This window comes from Nothobranchius furzeri, chromosome 1 (genome assembly GCF_043380555.1).
Source record: "Nothobranchius furzeri strain GRZ-AD chromosome 1, NfurGRZ-RIMD1, whole genome shotgun sequence".
In the NCBI taxonomy this organism is placed as follows: Eukaryota; Metazoa; Chordata; class Actinopteri; order Cyprinodontiformes; family Nothobranchiidae; genus Nothobranchius; species Nothobranchius furzeri.
In genome coordinates, this window is record NC_091741.1 from 70,620,963 (window position 1) to 70,644,903 (window position 23,941).

The 23,941-nt window shown below is 42.6% G+C and overlaps 1 long non-coding RNA gene and 1 pseudogene across 1 annotated transcript; one reads left to right on the plus strand and one right to left on the minus strand.

The window, feature by feature from the left end:
• Positions 1 to 4,598: 4,598 nt before the first annotated feature.
• Positions 4,599 to 5,153, minus strand: LOC129162926 (uncharacterized). Its single transcript, XR_011521273.1, has 2 exons — positions 4,887 to 5,153; positions 4,599 to 4,826 (listed from the first exon to the last, which is right to left on the minus strand). It is a non-coding gene; the product is annotated as an uncharacterized lncRNA (long non-coding RNA).
• Positions 5,154 to 13,291: 8,138 nt separating this feature from the next.
• LOC129159770 (protein cornichon homolog 1 pseudogene) lies at positions 13,292 to 14,138 on the plus strand (annotated as a pseudogene).
• The last annotated feature ends 9,803 nt before the right edge of the window (positions 14,139 to 23,941 follow it).

Consider the following 23,941-nt stretch of genomic DNA (forward strand, 5'->3'; position numbering starts at 1 on the left):
CTGGGTTTTAGTGAACATGAGTTTAACTCCATAACATGACATTAAGGTTAATAATATAATTTTGATCACAAAATCTTCAGTTTTACTAAAATTGGTTGAAGCAAAAATGAAAACGCCCCACAACAAAAATTACTACATCTAGTATTTTGTATGTCCACTGTGCTTTTCAAGAGCAGCACCAAGTCTTCTACGCTTTAGGAAAGCTTTTCTTCATGGACGATACCGACGCATGCCATTCCTCTGCAGTGTGCTCCGTACGATGTCACGGGAAACGGTCACTCCAGTTTGTTTTTCTACTGCTTTAGCTAACTGCAGTGAACTTGCTTGGAGATTTTCTTCAACCCTTCTCATCAGAAGATGCTCATGTTGAGATGTTAACTTCTGTGGGTGGCCAGGGTGTCTCTTTAAGATGGTTGCACTTCCAGCTTTCTTAAATTTCTGGATCACGTTTGCTACAGTATTCTGACAGAAATGTAAAGCTTTGCTGATCTTCTTGTAGCCCTCACCTTTTTTGTGAAAATAAATTATTTCCTTTCTCAGCTTTTGTGGCATTTCTCTTCCATGTGGAGCCATTGCTGACAGCATGAAATGGGAAGGGCTTTTCTTTGTTTAGTAACGCCCTTTTATAGTCACCTGTCTGCTGAACACTTCTTAAATGAATCATAGACTCACCTGTGGTTGAATTGTGTATTCTTAAGTGTGACTTTTCTCCTAAGACTATATTCAATTTTGCAACATGGGTCTGAATGGATTTGTTAGGAAAATCACTTTTTTGTGTGTGAAAATTAACAATTCTTGTTTGCAATCAATTGTCCACATTTGTGGGAGTATTTTGTACTTTGGTATCTCATAGAAAATGTCAGTTCTGAAAGGAAACTAAAGGTTTTCTGACAAATGTAGTAGGGTGCACTCAATGCTTAGCACTGTACCTATTTCAACCTTTTAGGTTGAATTACTGAAATAAATGAACTTTAGCACCATATTCTAATTTTTCAAGTTTCACCTGAATATATAAATGGTTACATAAAAATATACATAAAAGTTCAAATTTATCCACTTAAGCATATAAAGACAAGTACTCACACACGCACAAACACACACCCAAAGAAATTCACAAATACAATTAATATCTCATAATTTACATTTTCCAAACCAATGTTTTGAGTGCTCCACACTGCAACATGACCAGAAGTGTCCGCACCATTATCTGACTGATCGATAACGGACTGATGAATTCATTTTTCATAACTAGAGTGGACATGATGAAAAACAGTGAGAAGTCTGACATTGAATCACTTCAGTGGAGGTCAGGAGAACAGATGGGTGGAGAGATTTGCCTCGTGGTTTTCTGCTCTGCAGACCAGTTCCCAGCATAGGTTTACTGTGAACCTGCAGAGAATGCAATGCTCAACCAGAACCAAAACCACCAAATTTGTTGTTGTTTTAAAGCATCACTCAGTATGTGCTTCAGTAGCAATGCATAATAGCATCTGGTGATTCTGGGGTGTGTACCAGGGAAATAACCAAGTACCCTGTACTTACCCTAAACATACCCCAGCACCAACCTTTTACATGCCCCAGTGATTTGCTGGTATGTGCCCCGTATTGCTTTTGTGCAAATTCTAAAGACCTTGTGTGTGAGTGTGTGTTGCAAGTATCTCCTGATGTCCTGTGCGTAGTGTTTTAACTGCATAGGTGTGTGCAAATTTTCAGTCAAGATCAGTGTGAGTTAAAAATTAATGGTGCTTGTGTATGCGTGCATGTGGCGTGTGCGTGTGTGTGTGTGTGTGTGTGTGTGTGTGTGTGTGTGTGTGTGTGTGTGTGTGTGTGTGTGTGTGTGTGTGTGTGTGAGTGTGAAGGTCACATTTACATATTTACGTGTGTGTTTGTCATTGTGCTCATGTGATGCAGTCTGCAAATAACAGTGGGCCACAAGAGAGCGGACACCAGCGGCTGTTCCCTGTGGCATGATAGAAATACAACACACACGCGCACACGCACGCACACACACACACACACACACGCGCGCGCACACACACACGCACACACACACACACACACACACACACACACACACGCGCGCACACACACACACACACACACACACACAAAGGGAGAGAGACAGTTCCCACAGGTGAGAGTGATAATAGATCTTTCAGAGAAAAGAAAAGGAGAACTATGGAAGAAAGTGATGTTGGAGGAAATTTCATCGAGATAAAAATAGAAACTGAAAAAACAAGAGAATAAAAACTCACTGGATAAAATAATAAAAACGAATATTTTGTGTTTATTCTGACCAAAACAAGATGAAAGACGAGAATAGAAGTACTGCCTGAATCAATTATCTCCTACAGTATATTAGCTTCTAACTCTGCCAGCAGCATCCCAAGCAGTTGCTGTAAACAGGAATTTCAATCTTCCACCAGCAGCGTTAGACACAGTGTGTCTCCAAACAGCACTGAGATATGAGTGGCGTCTATTATTTGTGCTGTAATCCAATCTGTGATGTTTAATGTATGCGTATTTTCACACTGATGTATCTTGGATGAGTCACTGTTGAGGGAGGGTTCAACACACTGACCTGCTTACTGTTTCTATAGGAGCTGATAAATATCTATGTTTATTTATACGTTCAAAGATATAATAGTTTGCTGATCAAATTGTATGATAAAGGATTTCAACAGGCCTTCAAAACACATACTGATTAGTTTTATCATCCCAATTCATTTTTATTTTTGCAAAGATTCACAAGAAACATCATCTTACAGAAACATGCTTGCAGGATAATGTGTGGCCTTTCTACCGTTCTGTGTGTGAAAGTGTTAATTATCTTTAAAAGAAGAAACAGGCTTCAGGGAGGCAAGAGAACATGAAGCAGATACACTGAAGACAACACCTCATTTTCCCCTCTTGTTTAGTTTTTGTGAATGCCAAAGAGGAAAAAGCAACGAAGGTACATTTTAGAAAGACTTAAGCCATAATCTGGAAATGTTGTAACCTGATCGTCCTCTTTCGACATTCTTAAGAATGTGCCCGGCTCTAACAATAATCTTATCAGATAATCCTACCTTTTGTGGTGTGTTAAAAGTGCTCTGTTTTTTTTGCGGGGCGAGGTCAGGACCATTCCGATTATGGCTTTCTAACATGTTGGATAGTCTTGATCTTATTTTAAAGTTCAAACAAACGACTCTTGTTTGTTGTTGTTTCTTCAACTGGATGATCAAAGTCTGAATAAACATGACAATGTTTATTTTAAGTATCAAACAAACAACTGGAGATACCTGCGTGTGTTTATCAATTTTATTAGGAGTTCTATTCTCTAAAAACTACTAATCTGACAGAGAACTGAAGAAACAATAAATAGGAAGTAAAAATGGAGTTGTACTTTTAAATCTTGTGAATGTAAATAAAAAACTAGAAACTACAATAATGGATTTTACAACCCACATGAAACAATAGAAAACCAACAACTAGGTAGCCTAGAATTATTTGCCAAAGCAAATTTGACGGTCTAGCAATGCTCCATTGGAACCTCTCAGCTCCGGCCAGTATTGTGGCTGGCCAATTGCAGCATGTTTAAAGAGCGGGTCAATTGAGCCTCAGAGTCCTTCTCCACCCACGTATCAATTTTAAAAAATGCAACATTAGTAGGCGTTGCCTGGAGGACCGAGAGGGCGGAGCCGCGGCAGTGACGAAGATGACGGCTAACTAGATGATGCTAGCTCCCTTCACTCTATGCAGTTATTAGAAGTGGAGGATGTTTCTCCCCCTCCTTACCCAGACACTCGAGAAGAAAGGGACCAAGTCTATTTGGAGGAGACAAGCGGACCTGAGCCTTATTGTTGTGAGCTTGTGAGTTGCCTGTAACTCCCAGAACCGACCCAACAGAACCACCTCTGAACGGTAAGTAGCCGTTAGCCATAGCATTGGATTAGCTGCAGGGTTTGTCTCCACGGCCCTAGAGCTAGTATTCAGCATGTTTTAGAGGTTTATCTGCTTCAGCACACCTGGTTTTAATCAGCAACAAATAGCTGAGCTGCTTAACAGTTAATCTAACCTGTTAAAGCAGGAAAATCCACTGAAACGTGCTGGATAGCAGCTCTTTGGTAGCCCTGGGCTCAAGTTACAGTCTGCTGCATAAAGTTATGAAAATACCCCATGAGAAAATTATTCTGTAATGTGTTCAGCCCACTAAAACTGCCCTGATTTATTTATTTACTAATAACAGCTGCTCTCTTGGTTCTAGGTCCTCTGGTGTCTGCAGCTGGTCTCTGGTGTCTGCAGGTGGTCTCCTCTGCTGGTGTCGTCAGGATCAGGAGCTTCCAGAAGAATGTGCCTTTCAATGACTCTTTCCCCCTTATTTGTTATATTAATTAAATAAATCTCAATTTATATATTTCCTGTTTTTGTTCATGTCCATAAATACTTAAACATGCTTGAAATTAAAATGAGCTTTTAACAGTGAGGTGCTAGTTTAATTCATCACAATAGAGCTAGTTAAACATGCAATGTGATACCGTAATTCAATTAATGTAATTTATAAGTATCCATTAAAATATCAAAACTGGAATCTATATGAGATATTTGGCAGCACAAAAAAACTTGTCAAACACAATATTTATTATAATAATTGTGGGCAGACAGGAGACAGAGCTGATGGAGGTTCTCAGTCATCGAAGGATGGCTGAAGGCTTTCCAGGAACAGGAGATGTGGTGTTGTCTCTTCTCTCTCTATTCTGCCAGATGAGCTGATAGGTTACAGGTGTGTGAGGACATCCTCATGCTGTCATAACCAGATGACAGGAGTTATCAGGTGATCAGCCAGGCTAATGAGATGCAGAAAGAAAACAAATTCAGGACAGTGTACAATATGTGGTGTTGCTCACCTTATGTGCTCTTACAGAGTTATTAACGTGTGCCTGCCTCATGGTGTAGAGTCCATATTTTGCTGAGTGTCCTGCAATAATGCAGGTTATTAGTTAATTTACTTTTGATAGCAAAAACAAAATATTTAATGTAAAAGTTGTTTTCCAGGTGAATCAGCTCACACGTCACCACCAAGTGTCACGGGGGCAGAATCAGTAGCCTCCGTCATGATGTAATCACATACTTATTTAATTGTTAATATCTTAAAAATTCTGAAATGTTTAAATTTTTTTTTTTACCTTGAACAGTTCACTGAGCTTGCACTGTCACTGAGGTGGAAGCTGGAATCAACAGCAGACACCTCACACCTTGGTCTTTTCAGGGGGTGTGGCAGCTGCTCTGGGACCTTCTGGAAGATGAATTTTCATCATGGTCCCCGTGGGTCACAAGACACACTGCGGCTGTGAACTCCATTCTGGCTGGCTATGTAAAAACAAAGAAGCAGCACATTTATAAATGTTAAAAAGAGCATAAAATCACGTGTAACAATAATCTGTAAAACAAATTAAAACTAGAAGTTAATAATAAAATGTTTACATAGAAGATTATTAAAAATAATTCACCTTTGCTACAGGAAAGGTTTCACGTCAGCCTGGACAAGTGCATTCTTGCAGCTAAATCAGTCTGACAGCTAGCCTGGCAAGCCAGACTAAATAAATGTATTATTTAGTCTGGCCATGCTCCATTGACGGCTCTCGGTTGTGGGGCGGGTTCTACCGTTGTCTTTCAAATGATCTCCACATTCCACTGGACAATGAATGTGACATCCTCTTGTTTCACTCTGTTGCATCATCCCACCCACCAGGCATATAGTGCCCTGATTGGCCCACAAAGCAGATAAAGCTCTGTTATTTGTTCACTAAGCAGATAGAGCACTATGATTGGCCCACGATTATGGACCAATCACAGCTCTTTATGTGTTTGAAACCCCTCTAGAGAGCTGTGATTGGCCAGCCAGAGTCCTGGTAGGAGCTGCTGAGGTTCCAATGGAGCATGCCTAGACCAAACTTTGCAAAGCAAGAATTTGGTCTAGTTCACTAGGCTATCTGACAGCCAGTGTCTTGGGTAGATTTAGCCTGAAAAAAAAATAGAAGCACATTGTTGTTGGGAGTTTATAAAGTCAGATAATATACAAAAGAATCTCCTATATAGGCACTTTATAACATTCCTAGTGTGTGATCGTTGTTATAACGTAAAAGTCAGTCACACATGATGTGGAGAGCCTGAAATGTGACCTCCTGAACAAAATTCCTTACAGAACCGGGTCACAAGCTGGATTTCACGTCAGTTAGAGCCACTGTTGCAGAATTGCTGACTGACTAGCTAAAGGAAGTGAACCACGTCTCTCAGACTTTGCATTTAGGTAGGGAATTGTCTTTAGAAGATGTTAAAATGTTTATTTAGCTTACTCACCTCAGACTGGAGCCCACCGTGGTGGGGGAGCAGAGTCGGTGGGCTGCATCTAAATCGCGGAAGAGCCACGGTGGGCAGCCTCCCTCTTCAAACGGAGACGTGCAGAATCGCGGGTAAAATGCCCACAGAGTCACCGCAAGCATACTACTCTACACCTACTGACCAATACTAAGACGATATGGAACACTAAACCCTAACTACTTTCCCAATTACACTAACAGCCAAACACTAACTAAACTACAATATCCAACAGCCAAATCTAACACTAAATAAGTATTTATAACACTAAAAGATATGCTAAAGACTAGGATATGCTAATGCTATATGCTAATGCTGAACTACCGCTGACCTCCTACGCTCGCTTGCAAATCCAACTCCCACTCGCCACAGGGCGTGGCCGAGACGCTCGTTGCTTTTATAACTTTGGCACGGAGCTGCTACGTAGTACTCTACTGGTTTACGTAGTATTTTACTCTGTAGCCATTGGCTAAAATTTATTCAAAATGACTCAAATTCTATGTTTTCAGCTGAAGGTGGCGCATTACTGTGGTTTTTAGACAGAATTTTTAATTTTTAAAGAAAATGCACCAAAATGCTAAAATAAAGAATGCACACATTTAAAACACTATTAGACACTCATTTATACAGTTCATCAGCAAAAAAAAAGTTAATTTAGACGTTACTTGCTCTTTAATTAGAAAAACGATATATTGTTTTATGTATTTTTTTATATGGAGTTCTTCAACAATATAATGGCAGACTGCCTTGTCGACCGACATCTAGCACTCCAGTGCTCCAATGGTTTGGTGGCCCTATCCCAGCACTCTATCAGCCCGATGGGCAGAATGCAACAGAGCGAAACAAATATGGCCACGGCTCTGAATTGGTCAATCAAAATCGCAGCACTCTATTGGTTTGGTGGGCCAATCACAGCACTCTGTTGGTGAGCAGGATATTACTGAAAAAATGATGAGGATGGCCCGTTTGAAACGGCTTTGGTATCAATGTTGAACTAGTTTGACTTGGGCTTTTCTTTGAGTCAAGGGCAGATAGAGACACTTACTTTTTTTTTTTTTGTTTGTTTGTTTTTTTAGAAAAATGATGTGTCTGCATCTTCTTTGACAGAGTATAGGGAGCCTAAGTCTCCTACCTTTTCGGTCGGCTCATGGGTCCCCGGAAGAATGAAAAAATGAATGCAAGTCAACGGGGCTAAATACACTGTTTTCTAATCCGCTTTGCATTACGAGAGATATAACCTTTCGTCAAACTTTTTGACAGGTCTATTGTTCTTTGACCTTTATGACCTTTCCACCATAAATCAAAATGACAGGTGTATTGTTTTATGACCTTTATGCCCTTTCCCCCAACCCACCTTTCATCAAACTTGACAAGTGTATTGTCTGTAGTAGGGATGAGCCGGACACTCATTTCAGACGAGTATCCGGTACAGATAAAGCATTTTTGACGAGTACGAGCATGAAACGAGTAAAACTCATAAATATCTGTAATCGTGCTGAAGGAAAATCCTCATTGGGTAACTGACTGTCTTCACGCTCTGTGATTGGCCAGTCAAATAAAGCGCCCACCCCTCCCTACACACAAAACTCTGCAGCGGGAGCTCACAGCTCAGTCCGCGTCCAGTCCATCCACGCACACACACAGACAGTAACGGATCTCTCTGTGCTTGCTTCACTGTTCACGTTTCTTCAGTTCTCCCTATGTTTTCTTCAGTTTGCTTCTTTTTAAAGTTACTTTAAAGTTATTTAAAGTTACTTTTTTCATAACGTACGTGGTGCATTTGAGAAGACAGAGCTGAAAACAGCTTGTGCTGCGTCAGTCACTCACTGTCTCCGCTCCGGTCGGGTTTTTTTTCCCCTCTCTCTCTCTCCTCTTCCTCAGGATCCACTCCCTCTTTCCTATTCACTCTCTCTGTTTCTTTACATTTTGTAATCAAAACTGTTTATTTTTTGCTCATTTTAAATATATTTTAATCATTTTCTAAATTCTTTTTTCTATTTTACATGTTTTGTTTTTGTGAAGCGCCCCGTGATTTTTATCTTGAGAGGCGCTATAGAAAAGATCTTTTCTTCTCTCTCTCACTTCATTCATGCACTAAAATACTAATGTTCTGATTTTATTGAAAAACTTGTTCTGTAATAGTTCCTTTACTATTGTGATCAAAACTATTTAATCTCAACTCTGAGGCTGCTCTGTAAATAGTTTTCAAATAAACAATACACATATCAACTTCTGATCAGACTTAAAATAACGTATTCTTGTAAACCACACCCACTTCCAGTTAAACTACACCCACTTCTGGGTTAGGCCACGCCCACTCCGAGTACAGATACAGATAATGGTGTACTTGCTCATCCCTAGTCTGTAGTCCCTTTTGTTATATGATCTTTAACGACCCTATATGTCAAGATGATAGTTGTGTAATGGTGCATGAAGTCCCCTTTTGTGAAGATGCATAATGGTGATCTGCATTGATGTGCACCCTATAGAGCTCCGTGAGTTGACGTGACTTCTCCCGGCATGCAACAGTTCAAATCGAAACGGCGCCATCTTGGCAGATAGAAGCCGTCAGCTGGACTATTTGTTATTGTCAGAAAACTCAAACAGACAGGAACTATGGTAGATTCCTGTTGTGCCCCAGGATGCAGAACAGACACGGACGACATAAGGAATGAGCCATCTACAGGATTCCCCAAGATCCGGAGCGCCGCAAGCGTTGGATCATTGCAATAAAACGCGCTAGTGACCAGGCTTAAATGAAGCTGTGGGACCCCGAGAGTAAAGGTTTTCGCTTATGCAGCGACCACTTCATATCAGGTACTTAAACCAATGTTTCCTTAACTGTGTATGGTATTTATTTTAAATGCTTTTATTACGATTCTTAGTGGGCTTCCTAAACTTATTTTGGCGTGGCTTTTTCTGTCTTATTACTCATAGCAACAAGTAAACGTCACGTAAAACGTTGTCTCGTGATTTCTGCGTGCTGCCGTTTACGTGTTTTATGATCACAGCAATTAACCGGCTAAGCAGTATTTAATTTTTAAGCAATGGTTGATCAATTGTCAGATCACACATAAAAAGCACTTTGGATTGCTGTCATCTGTCTCACCGAGACAGATCCCAGACAGATCCTGAGACGCTCCTGCCTGACATATTTATTTTATTCACGGAAAAAAATCAGACTAGTGATTTCTCTTGGCGTTCAGTTTATACATTCAAACAGCACAGCACTCTATTTAAACTACTTACGTGTAGATCTGTTATTTGTCCATCCATCCATTTTCATCTGCGTATCCGGAGTTGGGTTGCGGGGGCAGTAGCGTTGAGAGGCCCAGACTTCCCTCTCCCCAGCCACTTGGGCAAGCATCCTCCGGGGAAATCCCAAGGGGTTCCCCGGCCAGGTCCGGTAAGAAGTCCGCTCCGACAGCTTGTGGCATTTTTAAAAAGTATCCCAGGGACACGGTAAGGGTCGGAGATGTTTAGTCTATTTAATTTCTGACTATATAAAACGATTTCTTTGGTTTTAAAGAGTGAAGTAAACTCCAACGAAGTAAAATCCAAGCCGATCCCGTTCACGTTCATGTTTACATCCGTGTTTGTTTAGCTACTTTTACCTGCCAATATGGCGTCTACTAACTGAGAGTCACGTGGGGTCCGGAGCTCTATATGTCAAGAAATGAATGTTGTGTAATGACGCATTAAGTCTCCTTTTGTCTGAACTATTTTAGTTATGCCTGATAACCCCACAGTTCCCATAGTCCTGCGTGCCTTTTTAAAAGCTCGATCCATTTCAGCAGACAGTGTCGGTTCACACACACACACACACACACACACACACACACACACACACAAACACACACACACACACACACACACACGACTCCATTCATCCCCTCCCCCTCCTTTACCACACCAGCAGATAGCCACGGGGTGCCGACCAACCAGACTCCCCTCATCCAGGCCACCTTTTTAATTCATTAACCATCCACTCCTTAGAGATTCTTTCTGTCTCATCTTAGCTGCATCTAGATGCATTTTAGCTGATATTAAGGGAAGAAGCAAAATGAGTTTTGATTTGAAAAAACCCAAAGTTAGCCTGCTGAGAACCACGTTTGAATTGCGTAATGACGAGATAGGTTTAACTTCGCAAGAGATTTTTCATAAGCGGTTTAAGGAACAAGTTTCAGGTACAAACCCAATCATCAGTTATATTTTGGATAGTAAAGGCAATTTTACATCTGTGGTAGAACAACGTTTTGAAGAAAAAGAAGAACCAATGGACACAACATAAAACAGACACACACACACACACACACACACACACACATCAAATGACAGACAGATACAATGGTAAAATAATTCTTTGTGATGTGTTTAAACATAACCCTTCGTTCAGTCACGTCATTCCCATACAAGATTTTTTTTTTAAAAGACGGTATAAATTGTAAAGGAATTTTTTCAGCAATCACTCTCAGAAACACATCGTGATGTCAGGTGAGTTTTACTCAGACACCACTTTCCAATGGTTTATCAATCTACTGACATCTAATCTTTCTGTTTTTTAGCTGCAATTGTTTTGTCCGTTGAAAGTGACTGGGAGGAAATACCTCTTTCTCAATTACCACGCACGCCACCGCCACCACCCCCACCAAGCCCCAAGATCCATTCAGTCAGTTGGACAGAGCTCTAAATAAACTCAGTAAGTGATTTTTTTTATACGTAACTGAATAACATCCATTTTCAGCTGAGAAATATCTTATTACCCAGAAGGAGAAGAAGGGCACACATACGAGCAGGAATGCCGCTCGCAACGATACGGCGGAAGTCAAGACTTTTTCCCGCCCACACTCCACGCAGCTGTGACGAGGGGGCAGCCTCGCAGCCAGACCAGCTTCCAGTGACCAGCAGTCAACACACTGCGCCGTACCGTACCGCCGCTGCCGCGCAGACCCCGTAAGTCATCAAAAATAAAGTTTTTATTAAAAGATGATGTTTATTTCATACTCTCTCTTTTTTTTCCATCCAGAATTACGTCGGAGGAGGAATCGCCGGCTCACTCGGCTTCAAAGAACAAACCAGATGATAATGGCGTATCTGCTCCTTCAAATCAGCTATGGACTTGTCAATATAGTGGGAGATGTCCTGTCTCAGTGAGGTCGCAACATTAATCTGTTTGGATTTAAAAAATGACAGAGGATTTTTTTTCTTCATTCATTCATCAAGTTTATAGCAGGTTTTCTTTCTTTCTTTCTTTCTTTCTTTGTATCATGAGTCATATGACTGAAAATGCTGATTTGGCACCGGACTGGTTTGATTTAAGCAGACTTTCAGAAATGAATGCAGTAGAGGGTGAACTAGATGCAAATGATGATATTTTAGATAGAATTCTAGCTGACCAAACTCCTCCTTCTCCTCTGTCCGATGAAATTCTATTAAATTCTGATAATTTGGTGCTGCCGGATTGGTTTGATTTAAGTGGACTCTCAGAAATGAGTGAAGAAGCTGGAAATGATGGGATTCTAGATCAAATTCCAGCCTGCCAAACCACTTCAAACGAGGTCAATGAAATTCTATTAAATTTAGACCCTCCATCTCCACAAGCTTTAGATGAAATTTTGAGGCAGATACATTCATACGGTGTTAACCAACAGGGGGAGGGAGCGTTAATCATGCGTCCTCATCCCACGAAGCTTTTAACCAACGATTAGAGAAAGCGTCTCTTTTTCAATGAACTACAGAACTACAGACCCTGCAGATTTCTATATCAACGTTATGGACATATTAAATAGATTTGCTGAAAGGGGAGGTCAGATGGCTCTCGCAAATGATAGGATTCAGTTTGAAATCAACACTCAGCATTCAAAGCACCACATTAACTTTAATTATGACGGATCAAATATGATACAGAATTTTCAGCAATTATTTGACCAATTAGTACAATCGAATGAAGCTGTAGTGGCTTAAAATGATTTTAATTTCAGATTGCAGGTGGTTAATAATCCACCCGGTGCTGGGAAACGAAAAATCGATAGTATTCTTGATCAGGAATTGGTCAATAAAAAGTGAATTTGTCTCATTTCATCTCCGGAGTCCGATCAGGCCATGTGTTTTGTGCTCAGCTTAGCCGGGCTGTTAAACCCCGCAGCGAGAGATATGGAGTTAATGGATGTGGCAAAAAAATATTCATCATCAAGCTGGGCTTTCCGCTCAAACCCCCGTTTCATTCAGCAATGTGAGTCAATTTGAAAATATTGTTCAAAGAAAAATTGTGATTTTTCTACAGAACCGACAATGTCATTTCTTAATTTGAATCAGATTTTAACGACCGTTTGAATCCGTTGTTTCTTTTGCTTTTGAATCATCACTATTTTGGCATAAAAAATATTAAAGGTTTTTTAGGCGCTAAATATTTCTGCTCTTGTGTCATGTTCTGCGGGTGGAGGTGGCAGACCATGTGTGGTGGTGGGTTCCGGAGGCAGATGAGCAGGCAGACGGATATAAAAAATAAAAAGCTGTTTATTATAGGACAGGAGCAACAGGACGAACGAACATGGACAACGACAATGAACCGACAAAGACAACAACCAGGAGGGAGGTATAAATACACAAGGGAATCAGGAACACATGGGCAGAGTAATCAGGGACAGGTGAGAACAATTAGGCTAATCAGGGCAGGAGAGACACATTCAGGGAGGCTGGGGCGGATCATGACAGTACCCCCCCCCCCCCCCCCCCCTCAAGGGGCGGATACCAGACGCCCACAAGCCACAAAACACAGGAGACACGGGCACAAACGAAGACCAGACCAGGGCACACATGACAAGGGAACACAGAAGACGAGACCAGGGGACAAGGAACACCATCCAGGGCTGCGGAGCAGGGGCCTCTTGGTCCAGGCGGCACTCCGTCTTACGACCAATCAGACGTGTCCAAGAACTTAGACCAGGGAAACTCGGACTCGTACACATGGGCACAATGACTTGACTGGACACGATGACTTGACTTGACACGATGACTTGACTGGACTTGACTTGACTGGACTGGACACGATGACTTGACTTGACTGGACACGATGACTTGACTTGACTTGACTGGACACAAACACTTGACTCCAGGAACACAGGACACCAGGAACACAAGAGACGAACTGCAGCAGCAGACGTGGGACCCAGCAGGAACTGCTGCGTGGACCAGGAAGTGGTTGACCAAGACGAGATTGACCTGATAGACCGGAGGAGAAAAATGGCGTTCACATTCGCGGCCTTTTGCTACATGCTTGCATTGCTGCTCACAGCAGCTCTTATCTTATTCGCTATCTGTCACATAATAGCATTTGATGAGCTGAAGACTGACTACAAGAATCCTATAGATCAGTGTAACACATTAAACCCGCTGGTGCTTCCAGAGTATCTCATCCATTTCTTCTTCTGTGTGATGTTCCTTTGTGCGACTGAGTGGCTCACGCTCACACTCAACTTGCCGCTGCTGGCTTATCATGTCTGGAGGTATACGAGCAGACCAGTGATGAGCGGTCCTGGACTCTATGACCCAACCACCATCATGAATGCTGACATCCTAGCCTACTGTCAGAAGGAAGGCTGGTGCAAACTGGCTTTCTACCTCCTGTCATTATTGTACTATCTTTATGGGATGATCTACGTTCTGGTGAGCTCCTAAACATGAACCTCCACTCCGAGACCTGGCACTGATCCAGGTGCTGGACCTGCTGGAGACCACCACCACGCTAAACACAGAGCAGAGTCATTTCTGAAGCATTAATCTCCACCCCTTAAGGGGGGGGGGGGGGGGGTACTGTCATGATCCGCTCCAGCCTCCCTGAATGTGTCGCTCCTGCCCTGATTAGCCTAATTGTTCTCACCTGTCCCTGATTACTCTGCCCATGTGTTCCTGATTCCCTTGTGTATTTATACCTCCCTCCTGGTTGTTGTCTTTGTCAGTTCATTGACGTTGTGCATGTTCATTCGTCCTGTTGCTCCCGTCCTTCAATAAACATCTTTTTATTTTTTACATCCGTCTGCCTGATTTTCTGCCTCCTGGAACCCACCACCACACATGGTCTGCCACCTCCACCCGCAGAACATGACATCTTGGTGTTTTAACACCTATCAGTGAATGTGTGGGCATCATTGTGCATGGTTTTGCAACGATTTATGCAAACGAACTGAGACATCGCTCATTAAATGCCGTGATTATAATCGGACATGTAAATATTTAATTTGTTTTCAAAAACACAAAACACCTGCACACAAACCTCAAACAGACAGGAATGTTTCCCCTTGCGAATTGCTTAAAAATGTTTGAGTTGTAAACATGTTCATTATGTGGCTTTGGGTAAAGACAGTTCAGACCATGTTTGTCCTACATTAAAATGTGGCATATGCAAACAACCGGCGGTTCAAGGTCATCAGTGTTTTATTCAGCTTGAAACAAAGGATGAAAGATTAACGGAAAAAGTCATTTATTATGACACTGAAACATTTTTGGATCAGAATGGTGTGCATAAACCATTTTTGATCTGTGCAAAATCTGATTCAGGCGAGATTTGGGAAAAATATGGTGTAGAATGCATTCAAGATTTTATTATGTGGATGAGGCGGCCTAAATTCAGCAATTATACATTTATTGCTGACAACGCCAGAGGGTTCGACGTCTGTTTAATCCTGAGAGCCATGATACGATTAAAAATTGTACCCAAAAAATATTCTTATGCAAGGCTGTAAGATCCTGAGTTTTTCTGATACAGATTTTGGTTTAAGGTTTATAGATTCGTTAAATTTTCTCATGATGAAGCTAGCCAACCTCCCTGAGGCATTAGGTTTTGCAGATAAAGCTATTTTCCTCACCGCTTTTCATCGCTTGAGCATCTGCATTACACAGGGCCTTATCCAGCTGTCAACAATTTCGGCTTTGATCAAATGTCTCCAGAGCAGAAAAATACATTCTTAGAATGTACACGGAAGTGACTAATCATCAGCTTTTATTTTAAGAAGGAAGCAGTGTTTTACTGTAGGAATGATGTGGAAATTCTACGTAAGGCCTGTAGAATTTTCAGAGAGGAGTTTTTTAATGAAACAGGGATCGATCCTATTAATTCAGTCACCATAGCATCGGCTTGCATGCATGTGTTTAGAGCAAATTTTCTAAAACCAGACACGTTGGCAATCCCTTGCCCGCTCAATTATCGCACTCAACAAAAACCATTTTCAACAGTGTGTCGTGTGGTTAGAATGGCTTTCACATTGTCAAAATGTAGAGATTCAACATGCTTCGAAACCTTCAGAGGAGAGAAAAATAAGAGTTTTGTCACGATGGATATGCTGTGATTTCAGGCGTTGAACACGCATTTGAGTTTTTAGGGTTTTTTTTTTTCACGGCTGTCAAAAATGTTTCTTGCCATCTGCAACGTGTCCTCTGAGTAAAATCACTTTTGGTGAAATTTATGGCAAAATCGTTGAAAAACTGCAGACGCTGGAATCTGTGGATTGTTTAAAAGTGACTGTGATTTGGGAGCATGATTGGCACAAGATGATGAAATCAAATCCTGAGGTAAAAGAGTTTCTGCAGGGTATTGAATTCCCACCAGCACCTCTATCACCTCGGGAGGTGCTGTTCAGAGGGAGGACATGGCCTGTGCGACTCAGATATTTGGCTCAGAGTGATGAAAAGGTCAAATGTGTGGACTTTACAAGTCTGCACCCTTACATGAATGCCACACAATGTTATCCCATCGGTCATCCCCAAATCCATGTGAAAAATTTCAGAGATCCTAAAAGCTATTATGGTTTCATGAACTCATTCACTGCCATTGACGACTAAAGTCGTCATTTTAGATCCAACCGTTCACTGCCAATGACAACTAAAGTTGTCATTTGCATTTCTTTACTGTTTGAGCATCGGAACGAGCCCCCGCGCTGAGAGAACAAACATCTCAGCCCTGAAGCTGATCTTCATCCGCATACGTCACAGATCACATGATCAGATTACCATGAGGAGGCCTACCTATCCTGGAAAAATAGTCTTGTGCTTTATAAAAATAAGCTTCGACAAACTAGAACTGCTTATTTCTCAGCGTTAATTGAAGAGAATAAGAATAATCCTAAATTTATTTTCAGTACAGTTGCCAAACTTACACAGAATCATAGCTCTGAACCATATATTCCCTTAGCCCTCAGCAGTAATGACTTTATGGGATTTTTCACAAGTAAAATTAATTCTATTAGAAACAAAATCTAGTGAGGAAGCATCAGAGGTAACTGTAGAACCGCATCTGTGCTTGAACTGTTTTGATCCAGTTGAGCTTTCAGAGTTATCAAAAATATTAGTTTCATCCAAACCTTCCACTTGCATTTTAGATCCAACCCCAACCAAATTATTTAAAGATGCATTTCCTTTGGTTACTGCCCCATCCTAGATATAATCAATCTATCGTTAGTAAATGATATGTACCGCAGGATTTTAAGGTCGCTGTAATCAAACCTTCACTTAAGAAGCCTTCTCTGGATACAGATGACCCAATGAATTAACCTTCCATTTTTATCCAAAGTCCTGGAGAAAATATTGGCCATCCAAGTATGTGAGCATTTAAACACTAATGATCTGTTTGAGGAATTTCAGTCTGGTTATAGAGAGTATCACAGCACTGAAACTGCATTAGTGAGAGTTACAAATATTCTTATGGCCTCTTGTGTCTGTTCTAGTCTTGTTAGATCTCAGTGCTGCTTTTGACACAGTAGATCACAATGTTCTTGTAGAAAGGCTTGAACATGTTGTAGGGATCAAAGGAACAGCGCTAGGCTGGTTTAAATCCTACCTGTCTGATACATTTCATTTTGTAAATGTACATGACAAATCTTCATACTCCAGGGTTACTTGTGGAGTACCACAGGGTTCAGTGCTTGGACCAATTATTTTTACTATACCGTAAATCCTCTAATACAGGCCCGGGCCTGTATTTTACTCAAGCTCATCAAGCTCCATGCCTTTATTGGAAGGAGGGCCAGAATTAGAGACAGGCCTCAATTTCTATTTGAGCAAAATTAACTAATTGTTCACTGGAGTTTTTGACAATTAAAATTGCGCCCACATTTTCAAAGTTAAACACATTTCTTTTAACAACGGTAGTTTCTGCTTCAGTCCTCTCCCCCCCTCCCCCTGTGCAGCGGCCGCAAACTCACGGATGCGCCTGCAGCCTCTCAGAGTTCCTGCTGCTCTAAACATTAAAATAATTATTTCATTTTCTGTTCCTCACTTGTGATTACCTTCAATGGTGTCTTGTTTGTTGCAACCACCAGGTACAAAAACTAACTTGTTTTTATTTGACTATTTTTCTGTCCTTTATCTGTTTATTATCTTCCTGCATCTCCTCTCAATCCTAAAGAAAAACTGCTACCTGCCTTCATATATATTCACCTTATGAGTTATCTTTGAATTGCAGTTCTAAAAGATCTACCGACCGCAAAAACAGCGGAGTGAACGATGCTCGCCGGCCGCATCAGTGAGATGCGTCACCGGAGGACAAAACAGGTGATGTGCCCCGCTCCGCAGCAGCGAAAAGCATCAGGCACAAATAAAAGAATAAAAGACAGAAAACATTAAAGGAAATGAGCCGACATGAACGAACGCGTGTTAAATTTGTTTTTGAGGTGGCGACACCTGATTTGATGATGTTACTGTGGCCGTGCTCAGGACGCAGATGTCTGGAGCGCGTCAACAATCAGAGCTTTGCATGCGCACGCTGGTTAAGATTAGGATGGGGGTGACGGGAAGGTTAAATTGCAAGAGGGTAAACGTCACAATTTGGTTAAATGTCCGTGTCAGTACCAACGCTCTGGCACAGCGCGTTACCTCCCGACGCGCAGGAGCTTGTCACCTGCTGACAGCAGGCTGCTGCCTTTTCCGAGGACTGCATCTTGCCGGTCATTATCACGTGACAGCGAGTAGTTGATGACAGGCATAAAAAGTCACTATAGAGCAGTGAAGTCGACTAGTGACTAGTTCATACAACCCCTACTGCCCAGAGTGTTCTGCATCATAATCAGCACGTTCTCTTTGAACATATCAAATTTTCGCCTCCTCTTCGTCTCCGCACCTGCCATAGTTAAAGTTACCCTCGCGGTCTATCACTGGCAAATCAAAAGTAAGACGGATGACGCAACCGCTCCCCTGTGGTACTTGCTTGTTACCACATTCCACCCGGCCACAATAAAAAACCGGCCATTATTCACCTCTGCCGACTCTGACACCGGCCAAAATATGATAGCTGGCAGTTAATTGTATACAGGCCAATATTAGAGGATTTACGGTATATATGTTCCCAATTGGTAAAATAATTAGACAGCATGGGATAAACTGTCACTGTTATGCTGACGATACTCAGTTATATTTATCCATTAACCCTGATGAAGTCAGTGACTTGATGCAATTTGCTGGATTCCTTATATAGGAAACATTTTTTCTGATTGGCTTAATGAACTGACCTGAATTGGAATGTTTATTATGTGAAGTGCCTTGAGACGACTCTTGTCGTGATTTGGCGCTATATAAATAAAATTGAATTGAATTGAAAAAATTGAATAAAACATCAAAAGGTAAATTGTTTTTTTTACCCTCTGCCGCACCTGCGCTGAGTTGAATAATCAGACTCACTCTTACAGACACAACTGATCTCAGAGAGCTCATCACCATGAGCACCTCCCCCTACTATGTCCAGCTGAACATGTTTAGCTGTTGGGACCCAGAAAAAGGTCAAAGAACTCCAACATGACCAGATTTTTACTGTTTGTGAGGTGATATAACTCCTGGCCATTTACCTTCCAAACATTCCAGTTACCTTTACTGCCCTGGAAAACTGGCTTTACTGGTTACCTAAAACTGCAGCTAATCTGTTCCAAACAGGAAGTCATGCAAGCATCAGATTTAATCTGACCTTATTGCTTATCCCATGAACCACATTTTAGAATTTGATTGAGCCCTATCAAACATGTCTGACATTCCTTCCCAGACTAATTGTGGTTTTCAGAAATTTAAAAAGAAAACAAGGCTCTCCAAAATTCTGGAGTTGCCTGTGGGGTTGTTTTAGAGCATGTGGTGGTAGACTAATCAATGACAAAGATACCGGTTGTCATCAAACAAAGCTGAAACATGTTTGTGACATTTTAGTGTTTCACACCACACACACACTCCTCCCACCTAACAAGCAAGCTATGTTCTACCTCCCACATCACACTCTTTTATTCGTCACCTGACCTTGGCTTTGACTGGCTGCTGCTAACAAACCCACCTGTCAGTGGTTCTCAGATAACAGAGGAGCTGAGCTGCACTTCCTGCCATGCATCTGGCTCCATGTGCAAACTGAGCGTCAGATTCCACGTCTGCACTTTGACACCTGTAGGCATTTCATTTCAGTATGAGTTAGTCACTTGTGTGCTTTATTCATTATGTATCTGCTTTAGACTTGCAACAAATTCTAGTTACAGATAAAATCTGTCATGTGCAAATTTGGGAATAGTCGAGGGAATTTTTTTAAATTAAGTTGACATCAACACCTTAATCACATCATCAGAATCATCAATCTTTAATTATTCATGCAGTTTTTACTGCTGCAAAAAATATATTTAATTTTTAATGATGATGATTTTGGAATTCTGGAAAATCCTTGAGATTGAGTTAAAACCCTGCATCACTAATGAGGTCTGTGGAACTTGTCTTACACTGGGACTCATGATCTGTTGCAGTATGCTGCATGCACACACACAGAAACACACACACACACACTGCTGCTATGCACCCTCTCTGCTCTATAGGGGGGTTATGTTGCTGAGATGAAAGGCTTGTAGAAAAGATCTTTTCTATAGCGCCTCTCAAGATAAAAATCAAGAGGCGCTTCACAAAAACAACAAATGTAAAAATCGTCGTTGTCGTCTTCCTCCGCTTATCCAGGTCCGGGTTGCGGGGGCAGCGTCCCAACTAGGGAGCTCCAGGCCGTCTTCTCCCCGGCCACCTCCACTAGCTCCTCCGGCAGGACCCCAAGGCGTTCCCGGACCAGATTGGAGATGTAACCTCTCCAACGTGTCCTGGGTCAACCCGGGGGTCTCCTGCCGGCAGGACATGCCCGAAACACCTCCTCAGGGAGGTGTCCAGGACGCCTCCTGACCAGATGCCCAAACCACCTCAACTGACTCCTTTTGATCCAGAGGAGCAGCGGTTCTACTCCGAGTCCCTCCCGAATGTCCGAGCTCCTCACCCTATCTCTAAGGCTGAGCCCGGCCACCCTACGGAGGAAACTAATTTTGGCCGCTTGTATCCGCAATCTCGTTCTTTCGGTCATTACCCAAAGCTCATGACCATAGGTGAGGATTGGGAGAAAGATCGACAGGTAAATCGAGAGCCTGGCTTTCTGGCTCAGCTCCCTCTTCACCACGACAGATTGGCTCAGCGTCCGCATCACTGCAGACGCTGAACCAATCCGCCTGTCGATCTCCCGATCCCTCCTACCCTCACTCGTGAACAAGACCCCAAGATACTTAAACTCCTCCACTTGAGGTAGGACCTCTCCCCCGACCTGGAGTTGGCAAGCCACCCTTTTCTGGTCAAGAACCATGGTCTCAGATTTTGAGGTGCTGATCCTCATCCCAGCCGCTTCACACTCGGCCGCGAACCTACCCAGCAAGAGCTGAAGGTCAGAGCTGGTTGAAGCTAGGAGGACCAAATCTTCCGCAAAAAGCAGAGACGAGATTTTCCTGCCACCAAACTTGACACACTCCACACCACGGCTGCGCCTAGAAATTCTGTCCATAAAGGTAATGAACAGAACCGGTGACAAAGGGCAGCCCTGGCTGAGTCCAACCCTCACCGGGAACAAGTCCGACTTACCACCGGCTATGCGGACCAAACTCACGCTCATCTGGTAAAGGGACTGAATGGCCCATACTCCTGGAGCATCGCCCACAGGGTGCCCCTGGGGACACGGCCATAAGCCTTCTCCAACTCCACAAAACACATGTGGATTGGTTGGGCAAACTCCCATGCACCCCTCCATCACCCTTGCAAGAGTATAGAGCTGGTCCACAGTTCCACGGCCAGGACGAAAACCACATTGCTCCTCCTCAATCTGAGATTCGATCGGACCCTCCTCTCCAGTACCTTGGAGTAGAACTTTCCAGGGAGGCTGAGAAGTGTGATGGAACACACCCTCAGGTCACCCTTCTTAAAGATGGGGACCACCACCCCGGTTTGCTTATCCACAGGAACTGCCCCCGATGACTACGCAATGTTGCAGAGACGTGTCAACCACGACAGCCCTCCAACATCTATAGCCTTGAGATACCCAGGACAAATCTCATCCGCCCCCGGGGCTCCGCCTCTGTGTAGTTGTTTGACTACCTCAGCAACTTCTGCCCCCGAGATTGGACAGTCCATCCCCAGGTCTCCCGGCTCTGGCTCCTCCTCGCAATATGCGTAGGTGGGATTGAGGAGCTCCTCAATGTAGTCCTTCCACTGTCCGACTATAGCCCCAGTTGATGTCAGCAGCTCCCCATCCCCAATGTAAACAGTTTGAGCGAGTTGCTGCCTTCCTTTCCTGAGGCGCCGGACAGTTTGCCAGAACCTCTTTGGAGCTGATCGATAGTCTTTCTCCAAGGCCTCACCAAACTCCTCCATTGCTAAGCTGAGTCCCATTCTGTCCCACTCTGAACTTCAGACAGTTATCCACACCTTCATCTCCTCACGCTTAGACTGCTGTAACTCTCTTTTCACGTGTCTGAGCAAAACCTCCCTGAACCATTTACAGGTGGTTCAGAATGCCTGTGCTCGGCTTCTGACCAAGTCCTCCAAACACACCCACATCACCCCGCTTCTCCTCCAGCTTCACTGGCTGCCAGTCAATGTCAGGGTTCATTTCCACATCCTGTTTCTGGTCTATAGGGCCTTACATGGACAAGCACCATCTTACACTGGTGATCTTCTTAGTCCCTACACCCCCAGCAGGTCCGTGAGGTCCAGTGATCAAAGCCTACTGGTTGTGCAGCGCACCAGGCTAAAGACCAAAGGTGACAGATCAGGACACAGATGTCTGGAGCGCGTCAACGATCAGAGCTTTGCATGCGCAAGCTGATTAAGGTTAGGATGGGGGTGAGGGGAAGATTAAATTGCAAGAGGGTAAAGGTCACAATTCAGTCAAATGTCCATTTTACGGCGGGCATCAGATACCGACGCTCTGGCACAGCATGTCGCCTCCCAACGTGCAGGGGCTCGTCACCTGCTGTCTTTTCCGAGGACTGCATCTTGTCGGTCATTATCACGTGACAGCGACTAGTCCATGAAAGGCATATAAAGTCACTACAGAGCAGTTAAGTCGACTAGTTGATACAACCCCTTGTGTGTTGGGGTTGGTGTTTGTGTCTGCTCTGTCTTCTCGATCCCCAGTGAGTCATGGCGGATGGCTGCTCATACTGAGCCAGAATGCCCTGGAGGATTCTTTCTGTTAAAAGGGAATTTCCTCTCCACTGTTGCTAAATGCTTGCTTAGAATGAGGATTGCTGTAAAGTTACTGACACTAGTCAGTGACTCGATTCAATTTGCTGGGTTCCTTATATGGGAAATTTTTTACTGATTGGCTTAATGAACTGAACCGTACTGGAATGCTTACTTTGTGAAGTGCCTTGAGACGCCTTGAGACGACATCTGCAAACCTGTTCATTCACACCCAGTTATTCCCATAAGAGTAGTGTAATCTATTATTGAGTGGATGGCTGTTATTTCATGGCCTCAAGGTCACCAGCATCAATAACTGCTGGAACCCACGGGACCACCTCATATGATACACATATACTCAGACTCACGGACTTACATGTCATGATGGAAATCCAGAGCTATCAAGCCCTGATCTACTGTGGAATCAAGCCTCAGCTTGTTATTAGAGAACTTGAGCTGATTATGCTGTGAACCAAAAACAAACTAAAGCATGTGAGCTTGGAAATTATCTGGACTTTGTGTTTACATTTAGGAAAACTATAGGAAACTTTTTGTTTCTCTCTCAACTTGAGTTCAAATGTGAAACACATCCATAGTGAGTCAGGTTTTCCATGAGGGATCTTGGCTTGTATGGAAAAAAAAATACAAAACCCATCCTGAAACACTTTTGTTAAAAGGTGGTAGAAAATGACCTAAACAACGGAAACTTAACAAATGTTTGCAAACAAAATATATTTTTTCTATTTTGTTTTGCTTTGGAAACTTCCTGCTTGGTCAGGCATTTTAACTTTATTAAAAGCCTTTACAATATGAATTCAATGCAGCCAAATAAATGTATTATTGATGCATTCGAGACTTGTGGGGAAAAAATAAAATATGCAAACTGAACATGGATTTAGTTTACCCATGCAGTCAAGCCTGCTTTAGCTGTTTCTGTGACTTTGATCCTTGCTCTAAGGAGGCTTCAAACCAACACAGCTTATCATAAACCTCTTGATCTTTTAACAAAGTTGTTTCTTTTGTGCGCATTTAACAAGATGTTGCCTGGTTATTGGGATGCTGCTGTGCCATACAGCTGGCATACTAGTAACAG